Here is a 20,000-nt window from a genome sequence, read left to right as displayed (position 1 = left end):
ACATATATAGTCAAAGTGAGTCTGATAAAACAGATATTTAGTCAATTCATCATTAAATGCTTACTACAAGGCAGTGTTGCTGATGAAATAGTGCAGGGGCACACCCTCGTGGACAAAATGCTTACAGCACCTGGTATTCCCAGGCTGTCTCCCATCCAAGCACTAACCAGGCCCGACCCTGCTTAGCTTCCGAGATCAGACGAGATCGGGCGTACCCAGGCTGGTATGGCCGTAAGCGAGAAACAATCTCTTGCTACAACATATATAGTCAAAGTGAGTCTGATAAAACAGACATTTGGTCAATTCATCATTAAATGCTTAATACAAGGCAGTGTTGCTGATGAAATAGTGCAAGAGCACACCCTCGTGGACAAAATGCTTACAGCACCTGGTATTCCCAGGCGGTCTCCCATCCAAGTACTAACCAGGCCCGACCCTGCTTAGCTTCCGAGATCAGACGAGATCGGGCGTACTCAGGCTGGTATGGCCGTAAGCGAGAAACAATCTCTTGCTACAACATATATAGTCAAAGTGAGTCTGATAAAACAGAAATTTAGTCAATTCATCATTAAATGCTTAATACAAGGCAGTGTTGCTGATGAAATAGTGCAAGAGCACACCCTCGTGGACAAAATGCTTACAGCACCTGGTATTCCCAGGCGGTCTCCCATCCAAGTACTAACCAGGCCCGACCCTGCTTAGCTTCCGAGATCAGACGAGATCGGGCGTACCCAGGCTGGTATGGCCGTAAGCGAGAAACAATCTCTTGCTACAACATATATAGTCAAAGTGAGTGTGATAAACAGACATTGCATTTTCACCAATTAGATAAGCAGCTTGAACTTTGTGTCACTGAAAAAGTAGAAGAAATTACAAACACTGTTCCCATCACTTTTTAGCACAGGTAGTTGGATAAAATACAAACTTTATTTCCTTTCATCATTTGAACAGGGCAAAGGAGCACAAAGCACACACAAGCTGCATTCAGCAACAATATTCTTGTTTGTCTTATAAATACAAGGCAGATGCTAATTGAAAACACAAGGAAATTTGATCCTATTAAAAAGGCAGGAAGCTGCATTTAGTCAATTCATCATTAAATGCTTACTACAAGGCAGTGTTGCTGATGAAATAGTGCAGGGGCACACCCTCGTGGACAAAATGCTTACAGCACCTGGTATTCCCAGGCTGTCTCCCATCCAAGCACTAACCAGGCCCGACCCTGCTTAGCTTCCGAGATCAGACGAGATCGGGCGTACCCAGGCTGGTATGGCCGTAAGCGAGAAACAATCTCTTGCTACAACATATATAGTCAAAGTGAGTCTGATAAAACAGACATTTGGTCAATTCATCATTAAATGCTTAATACAAGGCAGTGTTGCTGATGAAATAGTGCAAGAGCACACCCTCGTGGACAAAATGCTTACAGCACCTGGTATTCCCAGGCGGTCTCCCATCCAAGTACTAACCAGGCCCGACCCTGCTTAGCTTCCGAGATCAGACGAGATCGGGCGTACCCAGGCTGGTATGGCCGTAAGCGAGAAACAATCTCTTGCTACAACATATATAGTCAAAGTGAATCTGATAAAACAGACATTTAGTCAATTCATCATTAAATGCTTAATACAAGGCAGTGTTGCTGATGAAATAGTGCAAGAGCACACCCTCGTGGACAAAATGCTTACAGCACCTGGTATTCCCAGGCGGTCTCCCATCCAAGTACTAACCAGGCCCGACCCTGCTTAGCTTCCGAGATCAGACGAGATCGGGCGTACTCAGGCTGGTATGGCCGTAAGCGAGAAACAATCTCTTGCTACAACATATATAGTCAAAGTGAGTCTGATAAAACAGAAATTTAGTCAATTCATCATTAAATGCTTAATACAAGGCAGTGTTGCTGATGAAATAGTGCAAGAGCACACCCTCGTGGACAAAATGCTTACAGCACCTGGTATTCCCAGGCGGTCTCCCATCCAAGTACTAACCAGGCCCGACCCTGCTTAGCTTCCGAGATCAGACGAGATCGGGCGTACCCAGGCTGGTATGGCCGTAAGCGAGAAACAATCTCTTGCTACAACATATATAGTCAAAGTGAGTGTGATAAACAGACATTGCATTTTCACCAATTAGATAAGCAGCTTGAACTTTGTGTCACTGAAAAAGTAGAAGAAATTACAAACACTGTTCCCATCACTTTTTAGCACAGGTAGTTGGATAAAATACAAACTTTATTTCCTTTCATCATTTGAACAGGGCAAAGGAGCACAAAGCACACACAAGCTGCATTCAGCAACAATATTCTTGTTTGTCTTATAAATACAAGGCAGATGCTAATTGAAAACACAAGGAAATTTGATCCTATTAAAAAGGCAGGAAGCTGCATTTAGTCAATTCATCATTAAATGCTTACTACAAGGCAGTGTTGCTGATGAAATAGTGCAGGGGCACACCCTCGTGGACAAAATGCTTACAGCACCTGGTATTCCCAGGCTGTCTCCCATCCAAGCACTAACCAGGCCCGACCCTGCTTAGCTTCCGAGATCAGACGAGATCGGGCGTACCCAGGCTGGTATGGCCGTAAGCGAGAAACAATCTCTTGCTTCAACATATATAGTCAAAGTGAGTCTGATAAAACAGACATTTGGTCAATTCATCATTAAATGCTTAATACAAGGCAGTGTTGCTGATGAAATAGTGCAAGAGCACACCCTCGTGGACAAAATGCTTACAGCACCTGGTATTCCCAGGCGGTCTCCCATCCAAGTACTAACCAGGACCGACCCTGCTTAGCTTCCGAGATCAGACGAGATCGGGCGTACCCAGGCTGGTATGGCCGTAAGCGAGAAACAATCTCTTGCTACAACATATATAGTCAAAGTGAGTCTGATAAAACAGACATTTAGTCAATTCATCATTAAATGCTTAATACAAGGCAGTGTTGCTGATGAAATAGTGCAAGAGCACACCCTCGTGGACAAAATGCTTACAGCACCTGGTATTCCCAGGCGGTCTCCCATCCAAGTACTAACCAGGCCCGACCCTGCTTAGCTTCCGAGATCAGACGAGATCGGGCGTACCCAGGCTGGTATGGCCGTAAGCGAGAAACAATCTCTTGCTACAACATATATAGTCAAAGTGAATCTGATAAAACAGACATTTAGTCAATTCATCATTAAATGCTTAATACAAGGCAGTGTTGCTGATGAAATAGTGCAAGAGCACACCCTCGTGGACAAAATGCTTACAGCACCTGGTATTCCCAGGCGGTCTCCCATCCAAGTACTAACCAGGCCCGACCCTGCTTAGCTTCCGAGATCAGACGAGATCGGGCGTACTCAGGCTGGTATGGCCGTAAGCGAGAAACAATCTCTTGCTACAACATATATAGTCAAAGTGAGTCTGATAAAACAGAAATTTAGTCAATTCATCATTAAATGCTTAATACAAGGCAGTGTTGCTGATGAAATAGTGCAAGAGCACACCCTCGTGGACAAAATGCTTACAGCACCTGGTATTCCCAGGCGGTCTCCCATCCAAGTACTAACCAGGCCCGACCCTGCTTAGCTTCCGAGATCAGACGAGATCGGGCGTACCCAGGCTGGTATGGCCGTAAGCGAGAAACAATCTCTTGCTACAACATATATAGTCAAAGTGAGTGTGATAAACAGACATTGCATTTTCACCAATTAGATAAGCAGCTTGAACTTTGTGTCACTGAAAAAGTAGAAGAAATTACAAACACTGTTCCCATCACTTTTTAGCACAGGTAGTTGGATAAAATACAAACTTTATTTCCTTTCATCATTTGAACAGGGCAAAGGAGCACAAAGCACACACAAGCTGCATTCAGCAACAATATTCTTGTTTGTCTTATAAATACAAGGCAGATGCTAATTGAAAACACAAGGAAATTTGATCCTATTAAAAAGGCAGGAAGCTGCATTTAGTCAATTCATCATTAAATGCTTACTACAAGGCAGTGTTGCTGATGAAATAGTGCAAGAGCACACCCTCGTGGACAAAATGCTTACAGCACCTGGTATTCCCAGGCGGTCTCCCATCCAAGTACTAACCAGGCCCGACCCTGCTTAGCTTCCGAGATCAGACGAGATCGGGCGTACCCAGGCTGGTATGGCCGTAAGCGAGAAACAATCTCTTGCTACAACATATATAGTCAAAGTGAGTCTGATAAAACAGATATTTAGTCAATTCATCATTAAATGCTTACTACAAGGCAGTGTTGCTGATGAAATAGTGCAGGGGCACACCCTCGTGGACAAAATGCTTACAGCACCTGGTATTCCCAGGCTGTCTCCCATCCAAGCACTAACCAGGCCCGACCCTGCTTAGCTTCCGAGATCAGACGAGATCGGGCGTACCCAGGCTGGTATGGCCGTAAGCGAGAAACAATCTCTTGCTACAACATATATAGTCAAAGTGAGTCTGATAAAACAGACATTTGGTCAATTCATCATTAAATGCTTAATACAAGGCAGTGTTGCTGATGAAATAGTGCAAGAGCACACCCTCGTGGACAAAATGCTTACAGCACCTGGTATTCCCAGGCGGTCTCCCATCCAAGTACTAACCAGGCCCGACCCTGCTTAGCTTCCGAGATCAGACGAGATCGGGCGTACTCAGGCTGGTATGGCCGTAAGCGAGAAACAATCTCTTGCTACAACATATATAGTCAAAGTGAGTCTGATAAAACAGAAATTTAGTCAATTCATCATTAAATGCTTAATACAAGGCAGTGTTGCTGATGAAATAGTGCAAGAGCACACCCTCGTGGACAAAATGCTTACAGCACCTGGTATTCCCAGGCGGTCTCCCATCCAAGTACTAACCAGGCCCGACCCTGCTTAGCTTCCGAGATCAGACGAGATCGGGCGTACCCAGGCTGGTATGGCCGTAAGCGAGAAACAATCTCTTGCTACAACATATATAGTCAAAGTGAGTGTGATAAACAGACATTGCATTTTCACCAATTAGATAAGCAGCTTGAACTTTGTGTCACTGAAAAAGTAGAAGAAATTACAAACACTGTTCCCATCACTTTTTAGCACAGGTAGTTGGATAAAATACAAACTTTATTTCCTTTCATCATTTGAACAGGGCAAAGGAGCACAAAGCACACACAAGCTGCATTCAGCAACAATATTCTTGTTTGTCTTATAAATACAAGGCAGATGCTAATTGAAAACACAAGGAAATTTGATCCTATTAAAAAGGCAGGAAGCTGCATTTAGTCAATTCATCATTAAATGCTTACTACAAGGCAGTGTTGCTGATGAAATAGTGCAGGGGCACACCCTCGTGGACAAAATGCTTACAGCACCTGGTATTCCCAGGCTGTCTCCCATCCAAGCACTAACCAGGCCCGACCCTGCTTAGCTTCCGAGATCAGACGAGATCGGGCGTACCCAGGCTGGTATGGCCGTAAGCGAGAAACAATCTCTTGCTACAACATATATAGTCAAAGTGAGTCTGATAAAACAGACATTTGGTCAATTCATCATTAAATGCTTAATACAAGGCAGTGTTGCTGATGAAATAGTGCAAGAGCACACCCTCGTGGACAAAATGCTTACAGCACCTGGTATTCCCAGGCGGTCTCCCATCCAAGTACTAACCAGGCCCGACCCTGCTTAGCTTCCGAGATCAGACGAGATCGGGCGTACCCAGGCTGGTATGGCCGTAAGCGAGAAACAATCTCTTGCTACAACATATATAGTCAAAGTGAATCTGATAAAACAGACATTTAGTCAATTCATCATTAAATGCTTAATACAAGGCAGTGTTGCTGATGAAATAGTGCAAGAGCACACCCTCGTGGACAAAATGCTTACAGCACCTGGTATTCCCAGGCGGTCTCCCATCCAAGTACTAACCAGGCCCGACCCTGCTTAGCTTCCGAGATCAGACGAGATCGGGCGTACTCAGGCTGGTATGGCCGTAAGCGAGAAACAATCTCTTGCTACAACATATATAGTCAAAGTGAGTCTGATAAAACAGAAATTTAGTCAATTCATCATTAAATGCTTAATACAAGGCAGTGTTGCTGATGAAATAGTGCAAGAGCACACCCTCGTGGACAAAATGCTTACAGCACCTGGTATTCCCAGGCGGTCTCCCATCCAAGTACTAACCAGGCCCGACCCTGCTTAGCTTCCGAGATCAGACGAGATCGGGCGTACCCAGGCTGGTATGGCCGTAAGCGAGAAACAATCTCTTGCTACAACATATATAGTCAAAGTGAGTGTGATAAACAGACATTGCATTTTCACCAATTAGATAAGCAGCTTGAACTTTGTGTCACTGAAAAAGTAGAAGAAATTACAAACACTGTTCCCATCACTTTTTAGCACAGGTAGTTGGATAAAATACAAACTTTATTTCCTTTCATCATTTGAACAGGGCAAAGGAGCACAAAGCACACACAAGCTGCATTCAGCAACAATATTCTTGTTTGTCTTATAAATACAAGGCAGATGCTAATTGAAAACACAAGGAAATTTGATCCTATTAAAAAGGCAGGAAGCTGCATTTAGTCAATTCATCATTAAATGCTTACTACAAGGCAGTGTTGCTGATGAAATAGTGCAGGGGCACACCCTCGTGGACAAAATGCTTACAGCACCTGGTATTCCCAGGCTGTCTCCCATCCAAGCACTAACCAGGCCCGACCCTGCTTAGCTTCCGAGATCAGACGAGATCGGGCGTACCCAGGCTGGTATGGCCGTAAGCGAGAAACAATCTCTTGCTACAACATATATAGTCAAAGTGAGTCTGATAAAACAGACATTTGGTCAATTCATCATTAAATGCTTAATACAAGGCAGTGTTGCTGATGAAATAGTGCAAGAGCACACCCTCGTGGACAAAATGCTTACAGCACCTGGTATTCCCAGGCGGTCTCCCATCCAAGTACTAACCAGGCCCGACCCTGCTTAGCTTCCGAGATCAGACGAGATCGGGCGTACCCAGGCTGGTATGGCCGTAAGCGAGAAACAATCTCTTGCTACAACATATATAGTCAAAGTGAGTCTGATAAAACAGACATTTAGTCAATTCATCATTAAATGCTTAATACAAGGCAGTGTTGCTGATGAAATAGTGCAAGAGCACACCCTCGTGGACAAAATGCTTACAGCACCTGGTATTCCCAGGCGGTCTCCCATCCAAGTACTAACCAGGCCCGACCCTGCTTAGCTTCCGAGATCAGACGAGATCGGGCGTACCCAGGCTGGTATGGCCGTAAGCGAGAAACAATCTCTTGCTACAACATATATAGTCAAAGTGAGTGTGATAAACAGACATTGCATTTTCACCAATTAGATAAGCAGCTTGAACTTTGTGTCACTGAAAAAGTAGAAGAAATTACAAACACTGTTCCCATCACTTTTTAGCACAGGTAGTTGGATAAAATACAAACTTTATTTCCTTTCATCATTTGAACAGGGCAAAGGAGCACAAAGCACACACAAGCTGCATTCAGCAACAATATTCTTGTTTGTCTTATAAATACAAGGCAGATGCTAATTGAAAACACAAGGAAATTTGATCCTATTAAAAAGGCAGGAAGCTGCATTTAGTCAATTCATCATTAAATGCTTACTACAAGGCAGTGTTGCTGATGAAATAGTGCAGGGGCACACCCTCGTGGACAAAATGCTTACAGCACCTGGTATTCCCAGGCTGTCTCCCATCCAAGCACTAACCAGGCCCGACCCTGCTTAGCTTCCGAGATCAGACGAGATCGGGCGTACCCAGGCTGGTATGGCCGTAAGCGAGAAACAATCTCTTGCTTCAACATATATAGTCAAAGTGAGTCTGATAAAACAGACATTTGGTCAATTCATCATTAAATGCTTAATACAAGGCAGTGTTGCTGATGAAATAGTGCAAGAGCACACCCTCGTGGACAAAATGCTTACAGCACCTGGTATTCCCAGGCGGTCTCCCATCCAAGTACTAACCAGGACCGACCCTGCTTAGCTTCCGAGATCAGACGAGATCGGGCGTACCCAGGCTGGTATGGCCGTAAGCGAGAAACAATCTCTTGCTACAACATATATAGTCAAAGTGAGTCTGATAAAACAGACATTTAGTCAATTCATCATTAAATGCTTAATACAAGGCAGTGTTGCTGATGAAATAGTGCAAGAGCACACCCTCGTGGACAAAATGCTTACAGCACCTGGTATTCCCAGGCGGTCTCCCATCCAAGTACTAACCAGGCCCGACCCTGCTTAGCTTCCGAGATCAGACGAGATCGGGCGTACCCAGGCTGGTATGGCCGTAAGCGAGAAACAATCTCTTGCTACAACATATATAGTCAAAGTGAATCTGATAAAACAGACATTTAGTCAATTCATCATTAAATGCTTAATACAAGGCAGTGTTGCTGATGAAATAGTGCAAGAGCACACCCTCGTGGACAAAATGCTTACAGCACCTGGTATTCCCAGGCGGTCTCCCATCCAAGTACTAACCAGGCCCGACCCTGCTTAGCTTCCGAGATCAGACGAGATCGGGCGTACTCAGGCTGGTATGGCCGTAAGCGAGAAACAATCTCTTGCTACAACATATATAGTCAAAGTGAGTCTGATAAAACAGAAATTTAGTCAATTCATCATTAAATGCTTAATACAAGGCAGTGTTGCTGATGAAATAGTGCAAGAGCACACCCTCGTGGACAAAATGCTTACAGCACCTGGTATTCCCAGGCGGTCTCCCATCCAAGTACTAACCAGGCCCGACCCTGCTTAGCTTCCGAGATCAGACGAGATCGGGCGTACCCAGGCTGGTATGGCCGTAAGCGAGAAACAATCTCTTGCTACAACATATATAGTCAAAGTGAGTGTGATAAACAGACATTGCATTTTCACCAATTAGATAAGCAGCTTGAACTTTGTGTCACTGAAAAAGTAGAAGAAATTACAAACACTGTTCCCATCACTTTTTAGCACAGGTAGTTGGATAAAATACAAACTTTATTTCCTTTCATCATTTGAACAGGGCAAAGGAGCACAAAGCACACACAAGCTGCATTCAGCAACAATATTCTTGTTTGTCTTATAAATACAAGGCAGATGCTAATTGAAAACACAAGGAAATTTGATCCTATTAAAAAGGCAGGAAGCTGCATTTAGTCAATTCATCATTAAATGCTTACTACAAGGCAGTGTTGCTGATGAAATAGTGCAAGAGCACACCCTCGTGGACAAAATGCTTACAGCACCTGGTATTCCCAGGCGGTCTCCCATCCAAGTACTAACCAGGCCCGACCCTGCTTAGCTTCCGAGATCAGACGAGATCGGGCGTACCCAGGCTGGTATGGCCGTAAGCGAGAAACAATCTCTTGCTACAACATATATAGTCAAAGTGAGTCTGATAAAACAGACATTTGGTCAATTCATCATTAAATGCTTAATACAAGGCAGTGTTGCTGATGAAATAGTGCAAGAGCACACCCTCGTGGACAAAATGCTTACAGCATCTGGTATTCCCAGGCGGTCTCCCATCCAAGTACTAACCAGGCCCGACCCTGCTTAGCTTCCGAGATCAGACGAGATCGGGCGTACCCAGGCTGGTATGGCCGTAAGCGAGAAACAATCTCTTGCTACAACATATATAGTCAAAGTGAGTCTGATAAAACAGACATTTAGTCAATTCATCATTAAATGCTTAATACAAGGCAGTGTTGCTGATGAAATAGTGCAAGAGCACACCCTCGTGGACAAAATGCTTACAGCACCTGGTATTCCCAGGCGGTCTCCCATCCAAGTACTAACCAGGCCCGACCCTGCTTAGCTTCCGAGATCAGACGAGATCGGGCGTACCCAGGCTGGTATGGCCGTAAGCGAGAAACAATCTCTTGCTACAACATATATAGTCAAAGTGAATCTGATAAAACAGACATTTGGTCAATTCATCATTAAATGCTTAATACAAGGCAGTGTTGCTGATGAAATAGTGCAAGAGCACACCCTCGTGGACAAAATGCTTACAGCACCTGGTATTCCCAGGCGGTCTCCCATCCAAGTACTAACCAGGCCCGACCCTGCTTAGCTTCCGAGATCAGACGAGATCGGGCGTACCCAGGCTGGTATGGCCGTAAGCGAGAAACAATCTCTTGCTACAACATATATAGTCAAAGTGAGTGTGATAAACAGACATTGCATTTTCACCAATTAGATAAGCAGCTTGAACTTTGTGTCACTGAAAAAGTAGAAGAAATTACAAACACTGTTCCCATCACTTTTTAGCACAGGTAGTTGGATAAAATACAAACTTTATTTCCTTTCATCATTTGAACAGGGCAAAGGAGCACAAAGCACACACAAGCTGCATTCAGCAACAATATTCTTGTTTGTCTTATAAATACAAGGCAGATGCTAATTGAAAACACAAGGAAATTTGATCCTATTAAAAAGGCAGGAAGCTGCATTTAGTCAATTCATCATTAAATGCTTACTACAAGGCAGTGTTGCTGATGAAATAGTGCAGGGGCACACCCTCGTGGACAAAATGCTTACAGCACCTGGTATTCCCAGGCGGTCTCCCATCCAAGTACTAACCAGGCCCGACCCTGCTTAGCTTCCGAGATCAGACGAGATCGGGCGTACCCAGGCTGGTATGGCCGTAAGCGAGAAACAATCTCTTGCTACAACATATATAGTCAAAGTGAGTCTGATAAAACAGAAATTTAGTCAATTCATCATTAAATGCTTAATACAAGGCAGTGTTGCTGATGAAATAGTGCAAGAGCACACCCTCGTGGACAAAATGCTTACAGCACCTGGTATTCCCAGGCGGTCTCCCATCCAAGTACTAACCAGGCCCGACCCTGCTTAGCTTCCGAGATCAGACGAGATCGGGCGTACCCAGGCTGGTATGGCCGTAAGCGAGAAACAATCTCTTGCTACAACATATATAGTCAAAGTGAGTGTGATAAACAGACATTGCATTTTCACCAATTAGATAAGCAGCTTGAACTTTGTGTCACTGAAAAAGTAGAAGAAATTACAAACACTGTTCCCATCACTTTTTAGCACAGGTAGTTGGATAAAATACAAACTTTATTTCCTTTCATCATTTGAACAGGGCAAAGGAGCACAAAGCACACACAAGCTGCATTCAGCAACAATATTCTTGTTTGTCTTATAAATACAAGGCAGATGCTAATTGAAAACACAAGGAAATTTGATCCTATTAAAAAGGCAGGAAGCTGCATTTAGTCAATTCATCATTAAATGCTTACTACAAGGCAGTGTTGCTGATGAAATAGTGCAGGGGCACACCCTCGTGGACAAAATGCTTACAGCACCTGGTATTCCCAGGCGGTCTCCCATCCAAGTACTAACCAGGCCCGACCCTGCTTAGCTTCCGAGATCAGACGAGATCGGGCGTACCCAGGCTGGTATGGCCGTAAGCGAGAAACAATCTCTTGCTACAACATATATAGTCAAAGTGAGTCTGATAAAACAGACATTTAGTCAATTCATCATTAAATGCTTAATACAAGGCAGTGTTGCTGATGAAATAGTGCAAGAGCACACCCTCGTGGACAAAATTCTTACAGCACCTGGTATTCCCAGGCGGTCTCCCATCCAAGTACTAACCAGGCCCGACCCTGCTTAGCTTCCGAGATCAGACGAGATCGGGCGTACCCAGGCTGGTATGGCCGTAAGCGAGAAACAATATCTTGCTACAACATATATAGTCAAAGTGAGTCTGATAAAACAGAAATTTAGTCAATTCATCATTAAATGCTTAATACAAGGCAGTGTTGCTGATGAAATAGTGCAAGAGCACACCCTCGTGGACAAAATGCTTACAGCACCTGGTATTCCCAGGCGGTCTCCCATCCAAGTACTAACCAGGCCCGACCCTGCTTAGCTTCCGAGATCAGGCGTACCCAGGCTGGTATGGCCGTAAGCGAGAAACAATCTCTTGCTACAACATATATAGTCAAAGTGAGTGTGATAAACAGACATTGCATTTTCACCAATTAGATAAGCAGCTTGAACTTTGTGTCACTGAAAAAGTAGAAGAAATTACAAACACTGTTCCCATCACTTTTTAGCACAGGTAGTTGGATAAAATACAAACTTTATTTCCTTTCATCATTTGAACAGGGCAAAGGAGCACAAAGCACACACAAGCTGCATTCAGCAACAATATTCTTGTTTGTCTTATAAATACAAGGCAGATGCTAATTGAAAACACAAGGAAATTTGATCCTATTAAAAAGGCAGGAAGCTGCATTTAGTCAATTCATCATTAAATGCTTACTACAAGGCAGTGTTGCTGATGAAATAGTGCAGGGGCACACCCTCGTGGACAAAATGCTTACAGCACCTGGTATTCCCAGGCTGTCTCCCATCCAAGTACTAACCAGGCCCGACCCTGCTTAGCTTCCGAGATCAGACGAGATCGGGCGTACCCAGGCTGGTATGGCCGTAAGCGAGAAACAATCTCTTGCTACAACATATATAGTCAAAGTGAGTCTGATAAAACAGACATTTAGTCAATTCATCATTAAATGCTTAATACAAGGCAGTGTTGCTGATGAAATAGTGCAAGAGCACACCCTCGTGGACAAAATGCTTACAGCACATGGTATTCCCAGGCGGTCTCCCATCCAAGTACTAACCAGGCCCGACCCTGCTTAGCTTCCGAGATCAGACGAGATCGGGCGTACCCAGGCTGGTATGGCCGTAAGCGAGAAACAATATCTTGCTACAACATATATAGTCAAAGTGAGTCTGATAAAACAGAAATTTAGTCAATTCATCATTAAATGCTTAATACAAGGCAGTGTTGCTGATGAAATAGTGCAAGAGCACACCCTCGTGGACAAAATGCTTACAGCACCTGGTATTCCCAGGCGGTCTCCCATCCAAGTACTAACCAGGCCCGACCCTGCTTAGCTTCCGAGATCAGGCGTACCCAGGCTGGTATGGCCGTAAGCGAGAAACAATCTCTTGCTACAACATATATAGTCAAAATGAGTCTGATAAACAGACATTGCATTTTCACCAATTAGATAAGCAGCTTGAACTTTGTGTCACTGAAAAAGTAGAAGAAATTATAAACACTGTTCCCATCACTTTTTAGCACAGGTAGTTGGATAAAATACAAACTTTATTTCCTTTCATCATTTGAACAGGGCAAAGGAGCACAAAGCACACACAAGCTGCATTCAGCAACAATATTCTTGTTTGTCTTATAAATACAAGGCAGATGCTAATTGAAAACACAAGGAAATTTGATCCTATTAAAAAGGCAGGAAGCAGCATTTAGTCAATTCATCATTAAATGCTTACTACAAGGCAGTGTTGCTGATGAAATAGTGCAGGGGCACACCCTCGTGGACAAAATGCTTACAGCACCTGGTATTCCCAGGCGGTCTCCCATCCAAGTACTAACCAGGCCCGACCCTGCTTCGCTTCCGAGATCAGACGAGATCGGGCGTACCCAGGCTGGTATGGCCGTAAGCGAGAAACAATCTCTTGCTACAACATATATAGTCAAAGTGAGTGTGATAAACAGACATTGCATTTTCACCAATTAGATAAGCAGCTTGAACTTTGTGTCACTGAAAAAGTAGAAGAAATTACAAACACTGTTCCCATCACTTTTTAGCACAGGTAGTTGGATAAAATACAAACTTTATTTCCTTTCATCATTTGAACAGGGCAAAGGAGCACAAAGCACACACAAGCTGCATTCAGCAACAATATTCTTGTTTGTCTTATAAATACAAGGCAGATGCTAATTGAAAACACAAGGAAATTTGATCCTATTAAAAAGGCAGGAAGCAGCATTTAGTCAATTCATCATTAAATGCTTACTACAAGGCAGTGTTGCTGATGAAATAGTGCAGGGGCACACCCTCGTGGACAAAATGCTTACAGCACCTGGTATTCCCAGGCTGTCTCCCATCCAAGCACTAACCAGGCCCGACCCTGCTTAGCTTCCGAGATCAGACGAGATCGGGCGTACCCAGGCTGGTATGGCCGTAAGCGAGAAACAATCTCTTGCTACAACATATATAGTCAAAGTGAGTCTGATAAAACAGACATTTGGTCAATTCATCATTAAATGCTTAATACAAGGCAGTGTTGCTGATGAAATAGTGCAAGAGCACACCCTCGTGGACAAAATGCTTACAGCACCTGGTATTCCCAGGCGGTCTCCCATCCAAGTACTAACCAGGCCCGACCCTGCTTAGCTTCCGAGATCAGACGAGATCGGGCGTACCCAGGCTGGTATGGCCGTAAGCGAGAAACAATCTCTTGCTACAACATATATAGTCAAAGTGAGTCTGATAAAACAGACATTTAGTCAATTCATCATTAAATGCTTAATACAAGGCAGTGTTGCTGATGAAATAGTGCAAGAGCACACCCTCGTGGACAAAATGCTTACAGCACCTGGTATTCCCAGGCGGTCTCCCATCCAAGTACTAACCAGGCCCGACCCTGCTTAGCTTCCGAGATCAGACGAGATCGGGCGTACCCAGGCTGGTATGGCCGTAAGCGAGAAACAATCTCTTGCTACAACATATATAGTCAAAGTGAGTGTGATAAACAGACATTGCATTTTCACCAATTAGATAAGCAGCTTGAACTTTGTGTCACTGAAAAAGTAGAAGAAATTACAAACACTGTTCCCATCACTTTTTAGCACAGGTAGTTGGATAAAATACAAACTTTATTTCCTTTCATCATTTGAACAGGGCAAAGGAGCACAAAGCACACACAAGCTGCATTCAGCAACAATATTCTTGTTTGTCTTATAAATACAAGGCAGATGCTAATTGAAAACACAAGGAAATTTGATCCTATTAAAAAGGCAGGAAGCTGCATTTAGTCAATTCATCATTAAATGCTTACTACAAGGCAGTGTTGCTGATGAAATAGTGCAGGGGCACACCCTCGTGGACAAAATGCTTACAGCACCTGGTATTCCCAGGCTGTCTCCCATCCAAGCACTAACCAGGCCCGACCCTGCTTAGCTTCCGAGATCAGACGAGATCGGGCGTACCCAGGCTGGTATGGCCGTAAGCGAGAAACAATCTCTTGCTTCAACATATATAGTCAAAGTGAGTCTGATAAAACAGACATTTGGTCAATTCATCATTAAATGCTTAATACAAGGCAGTGTTGCTGATGAAATAGTGCAAGAGCACACCCTCGTGGACAAAATGCTTACAGCACCTGGTATTCCCAGGCGGTCTCCCATCCAAGTACTAACCAGGACCGACCCTGCTTAGCTTCCGAGATCAGACGAGATCGGGCGTACCCAGGCTGGTATGGCCGTAAGCGAGAAACAATCTCTTGCTACAACATATATAGTCAAAGTGAGTCTGATAAAACAGACATTTAGTCAATTCATCATTAAATGCTTAATACAAGGCAGTGTTGCTGATGAAATAGTGCAAGAGCACACCCTCGTGGACAAAATGCTTACAGCACCTGGTATTCCCAGGCGGTCTCCCATCCAAGTACTAACCAGGCCCGACCCTGCTTAGCTTCCGAGATCAGACGAGATCGGGCGTACCCAGGCTGGTATGGCCGTAAGCGAGAAACAATCTCTTGCTACAACATATATAGTCAAAGTGAATCTGATAAAACAGACATTTAGTCAATTCATCATTAAATGCTTAATACAAGGCAGTGTTGCTGATGAAATAGTGCAAGAGCACACCCTCGTGGACAAAATGCTTACAGCACCTGGTATTCCCAGGCGGTCTCCCATCCAAGTACTAACCAGGCCCGACCCTGCTTAGCTTCCGAGATCAGACGAGATCGGGCGTACTCAGGCTGGTATGGCCGTAAGCGAGAAACAATCTCTTGCTACAACATATATAGTCAAAGTGAGTCTGATAAAACAGAAATTTAGTCAATTCATCATTAAATGCTTAATACAAGGCAGTGTTGCTGATGAAATAGTGCAAGAGCACACCCTCGTGGACAAAATGCTTACAGCACCTGGTATTCCCAGGCGGTCTCCCATCCAAGTACTAACCAGGCCCGACCCTGCTTAGCTTCCGAGATCAGACGAGATCGGGCGTACCCAGGCTGGTATGGCCGTAAGCGAGAAACAATCTCTTGCTACAACATATATAGTCAAAGTGAGTGTGATAAACAGACATTGCATTTTCACCAATTAGATAAGCAGCTTGAACTTTGTGTCACTGAAAAAGTAGAAGAAATTACAAACACTGTTCCCATCACTTTTTAGCACAGGTAGTTGGATAAAATACAAACTTTATTTCCTTTCATCATTTGAACAGGGCAAAGGAGCACAAAGCACACACAAGCTGCATTCAGCAACAATATTCTTGTTTGTCTTATAAATACAAGGCAGATGCTAATTGAAAACACAAGGAAATTTGATCCTATTAAAAAGGCAGGAAGCTGCATTTAGTCAATTCATCATTAAATGCTTACTACAAGGCAGTGTTGCTGATGAAATAGTGCAAGAGCACACCCTCGTGGACAAAATGCTTACAGCACCTGGTATTCCCAGGCGGTCTCCCATCCAAGTACTAACCAGGCCCGACCCTGCTTAGCTTCCGAGATCAGACGAGATCGGGCGTACCCAGGCTGGTATGGCCGTAAGCGAGAAACAATCTCTTGCTACAACATATATAGTCAAAGTGAGTCTGATAAAACAGACATTTGGTCAATTCATCATTAAATGCTTAATACAAGGCAGTGTTGCTGATGAAATAGTGCAAGAGCACACCCTCGTGGACAAAATGCTTACAGCATCTGGTATTCCCAGGCGGTCTCCCATCCAAGTACTAACCAGGCCCGACCCTGCTTAGCTTCCGAGATCAGACGAGATCGGGCGTACCCAGGCTGGTATGGCCGTAAGCGAGAAACAATCTCTTGCTACAACATATATAGTCAAAGTGAGTCTGATAAAACAGACATTTAGTCAATTCATCATTAAATGCTTAATACAAGGCAGTGTTGCTGATGAAATAGTGCAAGAGCACACCCTCGTGGACAAAATGCTTACAGCACCTGGTATTCCCAGGCGGTCTCCCATCCAAGTACTAACCAGGCCCGACCCTGCTTAGCTTCCGAGATCAGACGAGATCGGGCGTACCCAGGCTGGTATGGCCGTAAGCGAGAAACAATCTCTTGCTACAACATATATAGTCAAAGTGAATCTGATAAAACAGACATTTGGTCAATTCATCATTAAATGCTTAATACAAGGCAGTGTTGCTGATGAAATAGTGCAAGAGCACACCCTCGTGGACAAAATGCTTACAGCACCTGGTATTCCCAGGCGGTCTCCCATCCAAGTACTAACCAGGCCCGACCCTGCTTAGCTTCCGAGATCAGACGAGATCGGGCGTACCCAGGCTGGTATGGCCGTAAGCGAGAAACAATCTCTTGCTACAACATATATAGTCAAAGTGAGTGTGATAAACAGACATTGCATTTTCACCAATTAGATAAGCAGCTTGAACTTTGTGTCACTGAAAAAGTAGAAGAAATTACAAACACTGTTCCCATCACTTTTTAGCACAGGTAGTTGGATAAAATACAAACTTTATTTCCTTTCATCATTTGAACAGGGCAAAGGAGCACAAAGCACACACAAGCTGCATTCAGCAACAATATTCTTGTTTGTCTTATAAATACAAGGCAGATGCTAATTGAAAACACAAGGAAATTTGATCCTATTAAAAAGGCAGGAAGCTGCATTTAGTCAATTCATCATTAAATGCTTACTACAAGGCAGTGTTGCTGATGAAATAGTGCAGGGGCACACCCTCGTGGACAAAATGCTTACAGCACCTGGTATTCCCAGGCGGTCTCCCATCCAAGTACTAACCAGGCCCGACCCTGCTTAGCTTCCGAGATCAGACGAGATCGGGCGTACCCAGGCTGGTATGGCCGTAAGCGAGAAACAATCTCTTGCTACAACATATATAGTCAAAGTGAGTCTGATAAAACAGAAATTTAGTCAATTCATCATTAAATGCTTAATACAAGGCAGTGTTGCTGATGAAATAGTGCAAGAGCACACCCTCGTGGACAAAATGCTTACAGCACCTGGTATTCCCAGGCGGTCTCCCATCCAAGTACTAACCAGGCCCGACCCTGCTTAGCTTCCGAGATCAGACGAGATCGGGCGTACCCAGGCTGGTATGGCCGTAAGCGAGAAACAATCTCTTGCTACAACATATATAGTCAAAGTGAGTGTGATAAACAGACATTGCATTTTCACCAATTAGATAAGCAGCTTGAACTTTGTGTCACTGAAAAAGTAGAAGAAATTACAAACACTGTTCCCATCACTTTTTAGCACAGGTAGTTGGATAAAATACAAACTTTATTTCCTTTCATCATTTGAACAGGGCAAAGGAGCACAAAGCACACACAAGCTGCATTCAGCAACAATATTCTTGTTTGTCTTATAAATACAAGGCAGATGCTAATTGAAAACACAAGGAAATTTGATCCTATTAAAAAGGCAGGAAGCTGCATTTAGTCAATTCATCATTAAATGCTTACTACAAGGCAGTGTTGCTGATGAAATAGTGCAGGGGCACACCCTCGTGGACAAAATGCTTACAGCACCTGGTATTCCCAGGCGGTCTCCCATCCAAGTACTAACCAGGCCCGACCCTGCTTAGCTTCCGAGATCAGACGAGATCGGGCGTACCCAGGCTGGTATGGCCGTAAGCGAGAAACAATCTCTTGCTACAACATATATAGTCAAAGTGAGTCTGATAAAACAGACATTTAGTCAATTCATCATTAAATGCTTAATACAAGGCAGTGTTGCTGATGAAATAGTGCAAGAGCACACCCTCGTGGACAAAATTCTTACAGCACCTGGTATTCCCAGGCGGTCTCCCATCCAAGTACTAACCAGGCCCGACCCTGCTTAGCTTCCGAGATCAGACGAGATCGGGCGTACCCAGGCTGGTATGGCCGTAAGCGAGAAACAATATCTTGCTACAACATATATAGTCAAAGTGAGTCTGATAAAACAGAAATTTAGTCAATTCATCATTAAATGCTTAATACAAGGCAGTGTTGCTGATGAAATAGTGCAAGAGCACACCCTCGTGGACAAAATGCTTACAGCACCTGGTATTCCCAGGCGGTCTCCCATCCAAGTACTAACCAGGCCCGACCCTGCTTAGCTTCCGAGATCAGGCGTACCCAGGCTGGTATGGCCGTAAGCGAGAAACAATCTCTTGCTACAACATATATAGTCAAAGTGAGTGTGATAAACAGACATTGCATTTTCACCAATTAGATAAGCAGCTTGAACTTTGTGTCACTGAAAAAGTAGAAGAAATTACAAACACTGTTCCCATCACTTTTTAGCACAGGTAGTTGGATAAAATACAAACTTTATTTCCTTTCATCATTTGAACAGGGCAAAGGAGCACAAAGCACACACAAGCTGCATTCAGCAACAATATTCTTGTTTGTCTTATAAATACAAGGCAGATGCTAATTGAAAACACAAGGAAATTTGATCCTATTAAAAAGGCAGGAAGCTGCATTTAGTCAATTCATCATTAAATGCTTACTACAAGGCAGTGTTGCTGATGAAATAGTGCAGGGGCACACCCTCGTGGACAAAATGCTTACAGCACCTGGTATTCCCAGGCTGTCTCCCATCCAAGTACTAACCAGGCCCGACCCTGCTTAGCTTCCGAGATCAGACGAGATCGGGCGTACCCAGGCTGGTATGGCCGTAAGCGAGAAACAATCTCTTGCTACAACATATATAGTCAAAGTGAGTCTGATAAAACAGACATTTAGTCAATTCATCATTAAATGCTTAATACAAGGCAGTGTTGCTGATGAAATAGTGCAAGAGCACACCCTCGTGGACAAAATGCTTACAGCACATGGTATTCCCAGGCGGTCTCCCATCCAAGTACTAACCAGGCCCGACCCTGCTTAGCTTCCGAGATCAGACGAGATCGGGCGTACCCA

At 44.0% G+C, this 20,000-nt stretch overlaps 57 non-coding genes and 3 pseudogenes across 57 annotated transcripts in view; all 60 read right to left on the bottom strand.

Moving 5' to 3' along the window:
* Window positions 1-118: 118 nt before the first annotated feature.
* On the bottom strand, window positions 119-237 carry LOC145852263 (5S ribosomal RNA). The gene has a single exon (XR_014374117.1). It is a non-coding gene; the product is annotated as a 5S ribosomal RNA (ribosomal RNA).
* Window positions 238-376: 139 nt separating this feature from the next.
* Window positions 377-495, bottom strand: LOC145883321 (5S ribosomal RNA). The gene has a single exon (XR_014394896.1). It is a non-coding gene; the product is annotated as a 5S ribosomal RNA (ribosomal RNA).
* A 139-nt stretch (window positions 496-634) lies between these two features.
* Window positions 635-753, bottom strand: LOC145854309 (5S ribosomal RNA). The gene has a single exon (XR_014375194.1). It is a non-coding gene; the product is annotated as a 5S ribosomal RNA (ribosomal RNA).
* A 409-nt stretch (window positions 754-1,162) lies between these two features.
* Window positions 1,163-1,281, bottom strand: LOC145852262 (5S ribosomal RNA). Its single transcript, XR_014374116.1, has one exon. It is a non-coding gene; the product is annotated as a 5S ribosomal RNA (ribosomal RNA).
* A 139-nt stretch (window positions 1,282-1,420) lies between these two features.
* On the bottom strand, window positions 1,421-1,539 carry LOC145854308 (5S ribosomal RNA). Its single transcript, XR_014375193.1, has one exon. It is a non-coding gene; the product is annotated as a 5S ribosomal RNA (ribosomal RNA).
* Window positions 1,540-1,678: 139 nt separating this feature from the next.
* On the bottom strand, window positions 1,679-1,797 carry LOC145883310 (5S ribosomal RNA). Its single transcript, XR_014394885.1, has one exon. It is a non-coding gene; the product is annotated as a 5S ribosomal RNA (ribosomal RNA).
* Window positions 1,798-1,936: 139 nt separating this feature from the next.
* On the bottom strand, window positions 1,937-2,055 carry LOC145854307 (5S ribosomal RNA). Its single transcript, XR_014375192.1, has one exon. It is a non-coding gene; the product is annotated as a 5S ribosomal RNA (ribosomal RNA).
* Window positions 2,056-2,464: 409 nt separating this feature from the next.
* Window positions 2,465-2,583, bottom strand: LOC145852261 (5S ribosomal RNA). The gene has a single exon (XR_014374115.1). It is a non-coding gene; the product is annotated as a 5S ribosomal RNA (ribosomal RNA).
* A 139-nt stretch (window positions 2,584-2,722) lies between these two features.
* LOC145884842 (5S ribosomal RNA) lies at window positions 2,723-2,841 on the bottom strand. Its single transcript, XR_014396422.1, has one exon. It is a non-coding gene; the product is annotated as a 5S ribosomal RNA (ribosomal RNA).
* Window positions 2,842-2,980: 139 nt separating this feature from the next.
* On the bottom strand, window positions 2,981-3,099 carry LOC145854306 (5S ribosomal RNA). Its single transcript, XR_014375191.1, has one exon. It is a non-coding gene; the product is annotated as a 5S ribosomal RNA (ribosomal RNA).
* A 139-nt stretch (window positions 3,100-3,238) lies between these two features.
* LOC145883299 (5S ribosomal RNA) lies at window positions 3,239-3,357 on the bottom strand. The gene has a single exon (XR_014394874.1). It is a non-coding gene; the product is annotated as a 5S ribosomal RNA (ribosomal RNA).
* A 139-nt stretch (window positions 3,358-3,496) lies between these two features.
* On the bottom strand, window positions 3,497-3,615 carry LOC145854305 (5S ribosomal RNA). Its single transcript, XR_014375190.1, has one exon. It is a non-coding gene; the product is annotated as a 5S ribosomal RNA (ribosomal RNA).
* Window positions 3,616-4,024: 409 nt separating this feature from the next.
* Window positions 4,025-4,143, bottom strand: LOC145854304 (5S ribosomal RNA). Its single transcript, XR_014375189.1, has one exon. It is a non-coding gene; the product is annotated as a 5S ribosomal RNA (ribosomal RNA).
* A 139-nt stretch (window positions 4,144-4,282) lies between these two features.
* LOC145852260 (5S ribosomal RNA) lies at window positions 4,283-4,401 on the bottom strand. Its single transcript, XR_014374114.1, has one exon. It is a non-coding gene; the product is annotated as a 5S ribosomal RNA (ribosomal RNA).
* Window positions 4,402-4,540: 139 nt separating this feature from the next.
* Window positions 4,541-4,659, bottom strand: LOC145883288 (5S ribosomal RNA). The gene has a single exon (XR_014394863.1). It is a non-coding gene; the product is annotated as a 5S ribosomal RNA (ribosomal RNA).
* A 139-nt stretch (window positions 4,660-4,798) lies between these two features.
* Window positions 4,799-4,917, bottom strand: LOC145854302 (5S ribosomal RNA). Its single transcript, XR_014375187.1, has one exon. It is a non-coding gene; the product is annotated as a 5S ribosomal RNA (ribosomal RNA).
* A 409-nt stretch (window positions 4,918-5,326) lies between these two features.
* Window positions 5,327-5,445, bottom strand: LOC145852258 (5S ribosomal RNA). Its single transcript, XR_014374112.1, has one exon. It is a non-coding gene; the product is annotated as a 5S ribosomal RNA (ribosomal RNA).
* A 139-nt stretch (window positions 5,446-5,584) lies between these two features.
* LOC145854301 (5S ribosomal RNA) lies at window positions 5,585-5,703 on the bottom strand. The gene has a single exon (XR_014375186.1). It is a non-coding gene; the product is annotated as a 5S ribosomal RNA (ribosomal RNA).
* Window positions 5,704-5,842: 139 nt separating this feature from the next.
* LOC145883279 (5S ribosomal RNA) lies at window positions 5,843-5,961 on the bottom strand. The gene has a single exon (XR_014394854.1). It is a non-coding gene; the product is annotated as a 5S ribosomal RNA (ribosomal RNA).
* A 139-nt stretch (window positions 5,962-6,100) lies between these two features.
* On the bottom strand, window positions 6,101-6,219 carry LOC145854300 (5S ribosomal RNA). The gene has a single exon (XR_014375185.1). It is a non-coding gene; the product is annotated as a 5S ribosomal RNA (ribosomal RNA).
* A 409-nt stretch (window positions 6,220-6,628) lies between these two features.
* LOC145852257 (5S ribosomal RNA) lies at window positions 6,629-6,747 on the bottom strand. The gene has a single exon (XR_014374111.1). It is a non-coding gene; the product is annotated as a 5S ribosomal RNA (ribosomal RNA).
* A 139-nt stretch (window positions 6,748-6,886) lies between these two features.
* Window positions 6,887-7,005, bottom strand: LOC145854299 (5S ribosomal RNA). The gene has a single exon (XR_014375184.1). It is a non-coding gene; the product is annotated as a 5S ribosomal RNA (ribosomal RNA).
* Window positions 7,006-7,144: 139 nt separating this feature from the next.
* Window positions 7,145-7,263, bottom strand: LOC145854298 (5S ribosomal RNA). Its single transcript, XR_014375183.1, has one exon. It is a non-coding gene; the product is annotated as a 5S ribosomal RNA (ribosomal RNA).
* Window positions 7,264-7,672: 409 nt separating this feature from the next.
* On the bottom strand, window positions 7,673-7,791 carry LOC145852256 (5S ribosomal RNA). The gene has a single exon (XR_014374110.1). It is a non-coding gene; the product is annotated as a 5S ribosomal RNA (ribosomal RNA).
* Window positions 7,792-7,930: 139 nt separating this feature from the next.
* On the bottom strand, window positions 7,931-8,049 carry LOC145884841 (5S ribosomal RNA). Its single transcript, XR_014396421.1, has one exon. It is a non-coding gene; the product is annotated as a 5S ribosomal RNA (ribosomal RNA).
* Window positions 8,050-8,188: 139 nt separating this feature from the next.
* On the bottom strand, window positions 8,189-8,307 carry LOC145854297 (5S ribosomal RNA). Its single transcript, XR_014375182.1, has one exon. It is a non-coding gene; the product is annotated as a 5S ribosomal RNA (ribosomal RNA).
* A 139-nt stretch (window positions 8,308-8,446) lies between these two features.
* Window positions 8,447-8,565, bottom strand: LOC145883267 (5S ribosomal RNA). Its single transcript, XR_014394842.1, has one exon. It is a non-coding gene; the product is annotated as a 5S ribosomal RNA (ribosomal RNA).
* A 139-nt stretch (window positions 8,566-8,704) lies between these two features.
* Window positions 8,705-8,823, bottom strand: LOC145854296 (5S ribosomal RNA). The gene has a single exon (XR_014375181.1). It is a non-coding gene; the product is annotated as a 5S ribosomal RNA (ribosomal RNA).
* A 409-nt stretch (window positions 8,824-9,232) lies between these two features.
* Window positions 9,233-9,351, bottom strand: LOC145854295 (5S ribosomal RNA). Its single transcript, XR_014375180.1, has one exon. It is a non-coding gene; the product is annotated as a 5S ribosomal RNA (ribosomal RNA).
* A 139-nt stretch (window positions 9,352-9,490) lies between these two features.
* On the bottom strand, window positions 9,491-9,609 carry LOC145885811 (5S ribosomal RNA). Its single transcript, XR_014397395.1, has one exon. It is a non-coding gene; the product is annotated as a 5S ribosomal RNA (ribosomal RNA).
* Window positions 9,610-9,748: 139 nt separating this feature from the next.
* On the bottom strand, window positions 9,749-9,867 carry LOC145854294 (5S ribosomal RNA). The gene has a single exon (XR_014375179.1). It is a non-coding gene; the product is annotated as a 5S ribosomal RNA (ribosomal RNA).
* A 139-nt stretch (window positions 9,868-10,006) lies between these two features.
* On the bottom strand, window positions 10,007-10,125 carry LOC145854293 (5S ribosomal RNA). Its single transcript, XR_014375178.1, has one exon. It is a non-coding gene; the product is annotated as a 5S ribosomal RNA (ribosomal RNA).
* A 409-nt stretch (window positions 10,126-10,534) lies between these two features.
* On the bottom strand, window positions 10,535-10,653 carry LOC145854291 (5S ribosomal RNA). Its single transcript, XR_014375176.1, has one exon. It is a non-coding gene; the product is annotated as a 5S ribosomal RNA (ribosomal RNA).
* A 139-nt stretch (window positions 10,654-10,792) lies between these two features.
* Window positions 10,793-10,911, bottom strand: LOC145854290 (5S ribosomal RNA). Its single transcript, XR_014375175.1, has one exon. It is a non-coding gene; the product is annotated as a 5S ribosomal RNA (ribosomal RNA).
* A 409-nt stretch (window positions 10,912-11,320) lies between these two features.
* On the bottom strand, window positions 11,321-11,439 carry LOC145854289 (5S ribosomal RNA). The gene has a single exon (XR_014375174.1). It is a non-coding gene; the product is annotated as a 5S ribosomal RNA (ribosomal RNA).
* A 139-nt stretch (window positions 11,440-11,578) lies between these two features.
* Window positions 11,579-11,697, bottom strand: LOC145884582 (5S ribosomal RNA). Its single transcript, XR_014396160.1, has one exon. It is a non-coding gene; the product is annotated as a 5S ribosomal RNA (ribosomal RNA).
* Window positions 11,698-11,836: 139 nt separating this feature from the next.
* On the bottom strand, window positions 11,837-11,945 carry LOC145853275 (uncharacterized; annotated as a pseudogene).
* A 409-nt stretch (window positions 11,946-12,354) lies between these two features.
* Window positions 12,355-12,473, bottom strand: LOC145887242 (5S ribosomal RNA). Its single transcript, XR_014398831.1, has one exon. It is a non-coding gene; the product is annotated as a 5S ribosomal RNA (ribosomal RNA).
* Window positions 12,474-12,612: 139 nt separating this feature from the next.
* On the bottom strand, window positions 12,613-12,731 carry LOC145885712 (5S ribosomal RNA). The gene has a single exon (XR_014397295.1). It is a non-coding gene; the product is annotated as a 5S ribosomal RNA (ribosomal RNA).
* Window positions 12,732-12,870: 139 nt separating this feature from the next.
* Window positions 12,871-12,979, bottom strand: LOC145853274 (uncharacterized; annotated as a pseudogene).
* Window positions 12,980-13,388: 409 nt separating this feature from the next.
* LOC145882495 (5S ribosomal RNA) lies at window positions 13,389-13,507 on the bottom strand. The gene has a single exon (XR_014394063.1). It is a non-coding gene; the product is annotated as a 5S ribosomal RNA (ribosomal RNA).
* Window positions 13,508-13,916: 409 nt separating this feature from the next.
* Window positions 13,917-14,035, bottom strand: LOC145852255 (5S ribosomal RNA). Its single transcript, XR_014374109.1, has one exon. It is a non-coding gene; the product is annotated as a 5S ribosomal RNA (ribosomal RNA).
* A 139-nt stretch (window positions 14,036-14,174) lies between these two features.
* Window positions 14,175-14,293, bottom strand: LOC145854288 (5S ribosomal RNA). Its single transcript, XR_014375173.1, has one exon. It is a non-coding gene; the product is annotated as a 5S ribosomal RNA (ribosomal RNA).
* Window positions 14,294-14,432: 139 nt separating this feature from the next.
* LOC145854287 (5S ribosomal RNA) lies at window positions 14,433-14,551 on the bottom strand. The gene has a single exon (XR_014375172.1). It is a non-coding gene; the product is annotated as a 5S ribosomal RNA (ribosomal RNA).
* Window positions 14,552-14,960: 409 nt separating this feature from the next.
* Window positions 14,961-15,079, bottom strand: LOC145852254 (5S ribosomal RNA). Its single transcript, XR_014374108.1, has one exon. It is a non-coding gene; the product is annotated as a 5S ribosomal RNA (ribosomal RNA).
* A 139-nt stretch (window positions 15,080-15,218) lies between these two features.
* Window positions 15,219-15,337, bottom strand: LOC145884840 (5S ribosomal RNA). The gene has a single exon (XR_014396420.1). It is a non-coding gene; the product is annotated as a 5S ribosomal RNA (ribosomal RNA).
* Window positions 15,338-15,476: 139 nt separating this feature from the next.
* On the bottom strand, window positions 15,477-15,595 carry LOC145854285 (5S ribosomal RNA). The gene has a single exon (XR_014375170.1). It is a non-coding gene; the product is annotated as a 5S ribosomal RNA (ribosomal RNA).
* A 139-nt stretch (window positions 15,596-15,734) lies between these two features.
* LOC145883259 (5S ribosomal RNA) lies at window positions 15,735-15,853 on the bottom strand. Its single transcript, XR_014394833.1, has one exon. It is a non-coding gene; the product is annotated as a 5S ribosomal RNA (ribosomal RNA).
* Window positions 15,854-15,992: 139 nt separating this feature from the next.
* Window positions 15,993-16,111, bottom strand: LOC145854284 (5S ribosomal RNA). The gene has a single exon (XR_014375169.1). It is a non-coding gene; the product is annotated as a 5S ribosomal RNA (ribosomal RNA).
* A 409-nt stretch (window positions 16,112-16,520) lies between these two features.
* LOC145854283 (5S ribosomal RNA) lies at window positions 16,521-16,639 on the bottom strand. Its single transcript, XR_014375168.1, has one exon. It is a non-coding gene; the product is annotated as a 5S ribosomal RNA (ribosomal RNA).
* Window positions 16,640-16,778: 139 nt separating this feature from the next.
* LOC145885809 (5S ribosomal RNA) lies at window positions 16,779-16,897 on the bottom strand. Its single transcript, XR_014397393.1, has one exon. It is a non-coding gene; the product is annotated as a 5S ribosomal RNA (ribosomal RNA).
* A 139-nt stretch (window positions 16,898-17,036) lies between these two features.
* LOC145854282 (5S ribosomal RNA) lies at window positions 17,037-17,155 on the bottom strand. Its single transcript, XR_014375167.1, has one exon. It is a non-coding gene; the product is annotated as a 5S ribosomal RNA (ribosomal RNA).
* Window positions 17,156-17,294: 139 nt separating this feature from the next.
* On the bottom strand, window positions 17,295-17,413 carry LOC145854281 (5S ribosomal RNA). The gene has a single exon (XR_014375166.1). It is a non-coding gene; the product is annotated as a 5S ribosomal RNA (ribosomal RNA).
* A 409-nt stretch (window positions 17,414-17,822) lies between these two features.
* Window positions 17,823-17,941, bottom strand: LOC145854279 (5S ribosomal RNA). Its single transcript, XR_014375164.1, has one exon. It is a non-coding gene; the product is annotated as a 5S ribosomal RNA (ribosomal RNA).
* A 139-nt stretch (window positions 17,942-18,080) lies between these two features.
* LOC145854278 (5S ribosomal RNA) lies at window positions 18,081-18,199 on the bottom strand. The gene has a single exon (XR_014375163.1). It is a non-coding gene; the product is annotated as a 5S ribosomal RNA (ribosomal RNA).
* A 409-nt stretch (window positions 18,200-18,608) lies between these two features.
* LOC145854277 (5S ribosomal RNA) lies at window positions 18,609-18,727 on the bottom strand. Its single transcript, XR_014375162.1, has one exon. It is a non-coding gene; the product is annotated as a 5S ribosomal RNA (ribosomal RNA).
* Window positions 18,728-18,866: 139 nt separating this feature from the next.
* Window positions 18,867-18,985, bottom strand: LOC145884581 (5S ribosomal RNA). Its single transcript, XR_014396159.1, has one exon. It is a non-coding gene; the product is annotated as a 5S ribosomal RNA (ribosomal RNA).
* A 139-nt stretch (window positions 18,986-19,124) lies between these two features.
* LOC145853273 (uncharacterized) lies at window positions 19,125-19,233 on the bottom strand (annotated as a pseudogene).
* A 409-nt stretch (window positions 19,234-19,642) lies between these two features.
* On the bottom strand, window positions 19,643-19,761 carry LOC145887241 (5S ribosomal RNA). Its single transcript, XR_014398830.1, has one exon. It is a non-coding gene; the product is annotated as a 5S ribosomal RNA (ribosomal RNA).
* A 139-nt stretch (window positions 19,762-19,900) lies between these two features.
* The window catches only part of LOC145885711 (5S ribosomal RNA), a 119-nt gene continuing 19 nt past the window's right edge, over window positions 19,901-20,000 (bottom strand). The window contains exon 1 of the ribosomal RNA XR_014397294.1: window positions 19,901-20,000. This exon is cut by the window's right edge and continues 19 nt beyond it. This is a non-coding gene — a ribosomal RNA (5S ribosomal RNA).

The sequence above is a fragment of the Salmo salar genome, chromosome 08 (assembly GCF_965601325.2).
Source record: "Salmo salar chromosome 08, fSalSal1, whole genome shotgun sequence".
NCBI classification, from domain to species: Eukaryota; Metazoa; Chordata; class Actinopteri; order Salmoniformes; family Salmonidae; genus Salmo; species Salmo salar.
The sequence above is the reverse complement of the archived record's forward strand: the minus strand, read 5'-3'. Positions and strand labels throughout refer to the sequence as shown.